This window comes from Microcebus murinus, chromosome 1 (genome assembly GCF_040939455.1).
Source record: "Microcebus murinus isolate Inina chromosome 1, M.murinus_Inina_mat1.0, whole genome shotgun sequence".
NCBI lineage: Eukaryota > Metazoa > Chordata > Mammalia > Primates > Cheirogaleidae > Microcebus > Microcebus murinus.
In genome coordinates, this window is record NC_134104.1 from 12,645,420 (window position 1) to 12,652,500 (window position 7,081).

Below are 7,081 nucleotides of genomic sequence, written 5' to 3' on the forward strand. Positions count from 1 at the left end.
TAAGACTCTCTCCTGGACCATGCTTGAGTGAGGCTTCTCTGAGCCCCCTTCTCAACTAGGCCTCTTGCTCGCCCACCTCCATAGCTTCTTTAGGCCTTCCCAGCCAGTTTTAGCAAGAATCCTGCTAAATCAGTTTAGAGAACCCCCTCCCCCCACCCTTATACCTGATCACTGTCCATATCTGATCAAGTTCCTCTTCCCCGACCTTTGTTGTCTAAGTCCTTGACCTGCCTTTAGCAAGAATCCTGTTAAGTTGGTTTGGCAAGAATCCCTCTGACATTTATGTCCCTTCTTAGCAATTTTCCTCTGTACTGACTCCGTTATTCTGCTCATTGGCTATAAATCTCAGCTGTCTTTGCTGCATTTGGAGTTGAGTTTGATCTTTCTCTCTATTTCAATAGCCTTTACACCTACCTGTTGCAATAGTCCTGAGTAATGTCTGCCTTACCATAATTTTTTTTAAAAAGTGCCAGAATATTTTTTTCTTTAACTGTACCCACCTTAAAACCTTGGAATTGTTTGAGATCCTCAAAGACCTCTGGTCCAACCTCACCCAATCTCGAGACCTGTGCTGAGATCACTGCTTACCACAGGGTCTCAGTCCCCTGTCCTCCTCGCCTGGTAGGCTGGTTCTCACTGCTAAGAAGCCCTGCCTTGATCTCAAGCCTGAAATCTGGCTTAACTGTTGTTACTCACTCATCTTAATTCTGCCTTTCCTTGAAACCTGTTCCCTCCTTTATTAAGAGAATATATTCTTAAAGCTGAGTAGTACTCCATGGTATGCATATACCACATTTTATTAATCCACTCATGAATTGATGGGCACTTGGGTTGTTTCCACATCTTTGCAATTATGAATTGTGCTGCTGTAAACATTTGAGTGCAGGTGTCTTTTTCATAAAGTGACTTTTGATCTTTTGGATAGATGCCCAGTAGTGGAATTGCTGGATCAAATGGTAGATCTACTTGTATCGCGGTGAGATGTCTCCATATTGCTTTCCACAGAGGTTGAACTAGTTTGCAGTCCCACCAGCAGTGTAGGAGCGTTCCTATCTCTCCGCATCCACTCCAGCATTTATTGTTTGGGGACTTTTTGATGAAGGCCATTCTCACTGGAGCTAAGTGATATCTCATGGTGATATAGCACCTCTTGTATATTCCTGGATAGAGCTGGAACCCATTCTACTAAGTGAAGTATCTCAAGAATGGAAAAACGAGCACCACATGTACTCACCAGCAAATTGGTATTAACAGATCAACACCTGAGTGGACATATAGGAGTAACATTTATCGGGTGTCAGGCAGGTGGGAGGGGGGAGGAGGGGATGGGTATATACAAACATAATGAGTGAGATGTGCAACGTTTGGGGGATGGACACACTTGAAGCTCTTACTCGAGGGGGGATGGGGGCATGGGCAATATATGCAACCTTAACACTTGTACCCCCATAATATGGTAAAATAAAAAAAATTAATTAATTAAAAAAAGAGAATATATTCACTTCTAAAATTTTAACCATCTTAATAAAAATGCATCTGCATGGCTCTTCTTGCTTTCTTTAACAGGATTCTGAGCCTGGGTGAACTATTGTTACTGAGGAAGGCTGCATTAGGGTGATGCCCCAGTGCACTCTTTGTCTTTATTTTAAAGTCCTGGGTTGCTGTGTCCCTCTGCTTCTAATTCTGAGTCCTTTGTTTCTTTCCTCTGCTGTTAGCTCGGGCTGATGCACTTTTTTTTCTTCTATGAAATAAAGTGGATGGGCTTTGTGGAAGCTGTTTGTCACTCAGAAGTTTGTTTTTTTTTTAACTTCCAGGTTGATGGCTGCATTGCAGATGTTACCATTGCCAGAAGCCTGACCTTCCATGGTGAGCAGTTTACACTCTCATGTACACCTTGTCATAGGCTTTGAAGGAGTTTCTTGGGGCATCATGGTATATATATGAATTTGCTTTTTCATTTATTTGTCTATCATATATCCCCAAATCTGTGCCTGGTGTTTGTGGATTGTCAAACCCTTATTCTTTCTGCATTGCCTCATTTATAGGTATATTTGAAAAGCAGCGACTCCTGCAGGATCAAAACAACCAAAATCATTTGTGTGTTTGCTTGAAGTAGGGTGAGGATTTAAGAAGAAAATCAGATTTACTTGTAAATATCTCAGTGTGGCTCTCTCTAAAAAAAAAAAAGCATTCTTTTTGTTAAGCTTGAACACAATACTATCATCACACACCAAAAATGAATAGTCGTTCATTTCTTAATATCACTGAATATTCATTTTCAGATTTCCCTGATAGTCTTATAAATATTTTTTTGCAGTCGGTTAAGAATACCTCAGGGTAATCAAAGGATTCAAACAAAGTCCACACATTGCATCTGGTCACTGTGTCTCTTGAGTCTCTTTTCATGTGTAGGTTCTTTTTTTCTCTTGCAATTTATTTGGCCAAGAAGCCGGATCTTTTGTCCTCTGGAGCTCCCAACATTGTAGATTTTGCTGCCAATATCCCTGTGTCATTTAACATTCATTGTCCCTCAATTTCCTAAAAACTAAAGACTTGATCAGATTCAGTTTCTAATTTTGGGGCAAGACTATTGCATAGATGATTATGTAACTGCCCACAGGTGGTACATTCCATCTCTTTTTGAAATGCTAATACTGACAGGTGCTGTTAGTCTGATCCGTCCATTATTAGGGTCCCCATCAGCTTTTTCCCTCGTGGTTTCAGCAGCCACTGGGATCTGTAATGTATGTCTAGATCTGTTCTTTCTTTAGGGGTTACAAAGAGGTGATATTCTAATTCTGTCATGTCTTCTGCATTTATTAGCTGGAAAATCTTTACTTCAACCTTATTTATTTTTTGATACCTTGATGTGTAGTTTGTATATAAAAGGCAGAATGAGGGCTTGATCCTTTTCTGTTATTTGCCAGAATAATGACTTTGTTCCACATCAGCCTTCAAAGATGATCAATGAAGTTTTTTTTTTTTTTTAAAACACCGTTATGAACTTCTGGAATGTTAGCATATTTGACACTGGGGTGAAGATTTGGTAGAAACTTAGTAATAAAAAATAGCTCAGGCCAGGCGTGGTGGCTCACGCCTGTAATCCTAGCACTCTGGGAGGCCGAGACGGTCAAGGGCAGAAGTTTGAAACCAGCCTGAGCAAGAGCAAGACCCCGTCTCTACTAAAAATAGAAAGAAATTAATTGACCAACTAAAAAATATATATATAAAAAATTATCTCACTGCCTTTTCCTGGTAAAAAAAAAAAAAAAGAAAAAGATAAGAAAAAATTAGCCAGGCATGGTAGCACATGCCTGTAGTCCCAGCTACTTGGGAGGTTGAGGCAGTAAGATCACTTGATCCCAGGAGATTGAGGTTGCTGTGAGCTAGAACACTATGGCACTCACTCTAGCCTGGTCAACAAAGTGAGACTCTGTCTACAAAAAAAAAAAATAGCTCCCTCTTTCAGATATCTAAATTCTACCTAAGAAATGTTTCTAGGTAGTTAGAGAAAGGAAGGAAGGGAAGTTGTAAAGTGGAAAGGAGGAGACAGAAGTCTGTTAACATGATTGAATGAGGACAGAAGTAAGAAAAAGAAAACTGTGGTAAAGAAATGAGAGATACAAGAAAAGAGGAATGATCTGTGATACTCAGGGCAGATGAATACGAAGGAGTGAATTTACCCATGCCTGTCTGTGTTGCAGGCACCCAGGACACAATTCCTGCCCTCGTGGGGTTTCTATTCTAGTGTGTGTGAAGTCAGAAGATGAATGCATGGCTACATGAAATTTGTAGTATGCAGACGGGGATTCATGCTGTGGTGAAAAGCAAAGCAAGGAAGGATACTAGAGTGTCCCAGAGTGCTGCTGGGGTTAGGGTTATGTTTTCAATAGGGTAGTATGCTTTTTCCCTGGCCATTCAGCAGATAGGAATTCAAAGCTGGGAGTGGGCAGGTCTGTCTACTGAGTTCTTCATTCTTCAGTAGTTTATGAGTTGCTGGACAGGTTTACTCCCTGGTAGACCAGTTACCTCTTTTGACTTGGTGACCACAGCCTGCACCCCCAGCCCTGGTGTACTGGCAGCTACAGAAGGAGTTAGGCAGTTGGGGGAGGTCCCATAACCGCTAGTGGACACCCAGTTCAGAAGACAAGCCCGTGGTGGGGTGGAAGCTGCTTCAGTGAGGGAGAAACACTAGTATCTTAAGAACGATGGTTGTTGAGAAATGGTACCTACCTGGTGCATCTAGACTTGGTTTTGGTCTTAGAAGAATCCTCCTGGGTATGATGGGCTATGCTCAATGTCTTGGTGGATACATTCTGATTGATTGGATCTCTTTGCTTATTCCTGCCATATTCTTATAGGAATGTCCTAAGTGTCCTTCTGCTTCACCTGTCCTTCCCAGGGCCCTGAGGGCTAATGGTCGGCAAATCTAGCCCATGGGCCTGTTTCTGTAAATAAAGTTTTACTGTAACACAACCACACCCATTTGTGCATTATGGTCTGTGGGTGCTTTCTTGCTACAACAGCAGAGTTGAGTGGTTGTGACATACAGCCTGCAAAGCCTGAAATATTTACTATTTGGCCCTTTATTAAAAAAAAAAAAAAAGTTTGCTGATCTTTGGGGCAGAAGGTAAGCAGAGAATGAATAAGACCATAACATAGGGATCACACAAAAATACTCCTTGTTGTCGACACATTGCTCAGCTTTAGTACATGGAAGAGTGAAATTTGTGGCTCAAATTTATTAAAATGGTTTAATTTTCCTTGTTCACACTTCTGTATGTTAGATGGTGTTATCCTTATACTTGAAAGGAACTGTAATTCAGCATGGGTGGGTTCACTTTAAGTAATGGTATCATTTTACTTCATGGGCGGTTGAATGCTAGCAATCCCCAAATTCAGCATTTTGAGACTGATTTGCTATATCTTCTTCCTTAAATAGTATAAAGCTTTCTCTTCCATATGAGCATGCTAGCATGTGGTTTGTTTTGTCTTTGTTTGATCAGGAATTCTCCATATTTTTAATGAATGTCTCATGCTAAGGGTTTTCAAAATAAGTAGACTTGTATTTTTTTCTCCCCCGAAATGGAATTCATCTAGTTTTAACTAAGCTACTCCTTTTGTCTTTTGGCTATATTGTGTGCTACATTATTATGCATAGCTATGGAATTCTTTATATAAAAAAATTGAGATAGATTTAAAATATAAAGGACTTCTTTCTTAATTGCATCTTACTGTAATAAAAACCAGAGCATAATTATTAAAAATGGTAGAAGAAAAGAATTAAAATAGTAAAATTGCTTAGCAAAGATTCCATTTCATAATGCATCGGGATATAATTGGTGTCATAATGTGTAATTAACAATCTTTCTTCAAAGTGTGAAGCTTAAGTTTGGGAGGAGAGGCGACCTCTTAGGATGTGGTGATATCTGGATTCGTTCTTATAGTAGCATTTCTGAATCTGTGCAGGCTGTAGAGTCTCGCTACCTGCCTTGATTTTTGTGATTGAGAGAGAGAGAACAAGAAGAGGTAGGACGGAGGGTCCTGCAATGCTCAACCAGCTACCTGCTACTGCCAGGGATTTGTCAGGGAAGAGGGGAGAGGCAGTGGCTTTCGGAGTAGCCCAGGTGTCAGGTTGGCCTGGGGCTTGCTGCCGAAAACCTGCCAAGGAGCCTCACTGGTGCATTTGCTAGACCCACACCCTAACCTGGCCCTGTGGCTCTTGCTGTTCTGCTGCCCTGTAATAATGAGTCCAAGGAAAAGTATCACAAAGTAAGGAGGGAAAGAGAATGGACCCCGCCCCCGGGCTCAGAGCCTGAGCCTCAGTTTCCCCATGTCCCTCACTGGCTTCAGTTGGCTCCTTGAAGATTGACAGACCAGAACCACAAATAGAAGTCCTGGGAGAGAATGAACATACCAGGCAAAGCGGAGCTCGTAGTCAGGATCCTTGGCCATCACAGCTTAGGACAGGGCTTCTCTGCGGGGTGGTGGTGCCGGGTGCTCTTCACTGCCCCCTGGTGGTCCCACAGTTGAGCCCCAGCCTGTTGGGGAGAGTTCACTGCATGGCGGAACTCCTCGCCTGAGGGAGCCCCAATGGCTGGGCTTGGCTGGGGAGGCAGCCCTGCCCGGTACCCTCATTTGAAAGAGACCACTACTGTTTAAACACTGGGGGGTCTCTTCTTTGGAAATGGTTTTCAGAGTGTGAATTCTTCTTTGGGATATATATCTTTATCAGTGGCAAATCTTTCTCTTTTTGGGTGGTTTTGATTTTTGGTAAAATTCTTAATGCAATTGCCTCTCTGTTGGTTTTCTGTTTCATTCTTGCCTGCATAATGTCCTTTCTCCACAGAGTAGCTAGAGGGATCTGAATAGCAATTCCATCTCATTACTCTTCTGCTTGAACTTCCACTGGCTTCCCATTGCTGAGGGTTTCGAAAACCAGGCTTCCTGCAGGGTCTACAGGCCTCAAGTGAGTTGGCCCTGCCCCTCTCTCACCTCATCTCCTCCTAATTTAGGACACTCTGGATACCTTCTTTCTGGGAGTAGAACCCTGCCAGCTTGCTCCTGCATCTGGCCTTCCTACTGCATGCTATTAGCACTCTTTCTGGCCAGTCATTTACTTCCTTCAGGTCTCAGCTCAAATGTCACCTCCCAGACAAGCCTCCCTGAGCACTGAATCTGCAGGAGCAGTCCTTCCTCCACCTCCCGCCACTGCCACTGTCCTGGTGCACTCCACTCCTAGCCTCATCATGGCAGCTGGGCCGTGGGAACTCCGTTTCTCTTTGGAGCGCTCGCTGTTGCTCCCGTTAGAGTGAAGTGTTCCCAGGGTTATGGGCGCTCCTGTTCAGAGACAGGTCTGCGAAGCAGGGCGAGTTCTTCACTTGGGTAGTGTCTGGTAATTGCAGTTTCCCAAGATGACTACATTGAGGGCACAGCTCAGATTCGGAAATATTCACTGTGATCTATCTTGGTAACCAAACCAAACCAAGACAGTTTCTATATCAAACCTCATGTGTTGGAGTGGTCCACAGTGTGGACCAGGCATGGGCCACATGCGGGTGTTTTTGCCTGTTTGTTTTTT

General features: G+C 42.8%; 1 protein-coding gene across 2 annotated transcripts in view; it reads left to right on the plus strand.

Annotated features, from left to right (window-relative positions):
- TIAM1 (TIAM Rac1 associated GEF 1) overlaps positions 1-7,081 on the plus strand; it is a 360,609-nt gene that overhangs the window by 77,867 nt on the left and 275,661 nt on the right. For both annotated transcript variants that reach the window (XM_076000522.1, XM_012780925.3), the window contains exon 2: positions 1,815-1,866. The gene's annotated coding sequence lies outside the window, so the exon portion shown is untranslated. The remainder of the gene's footprint in view (positions 1-1,814; positions 1,867-7,081) is intronic.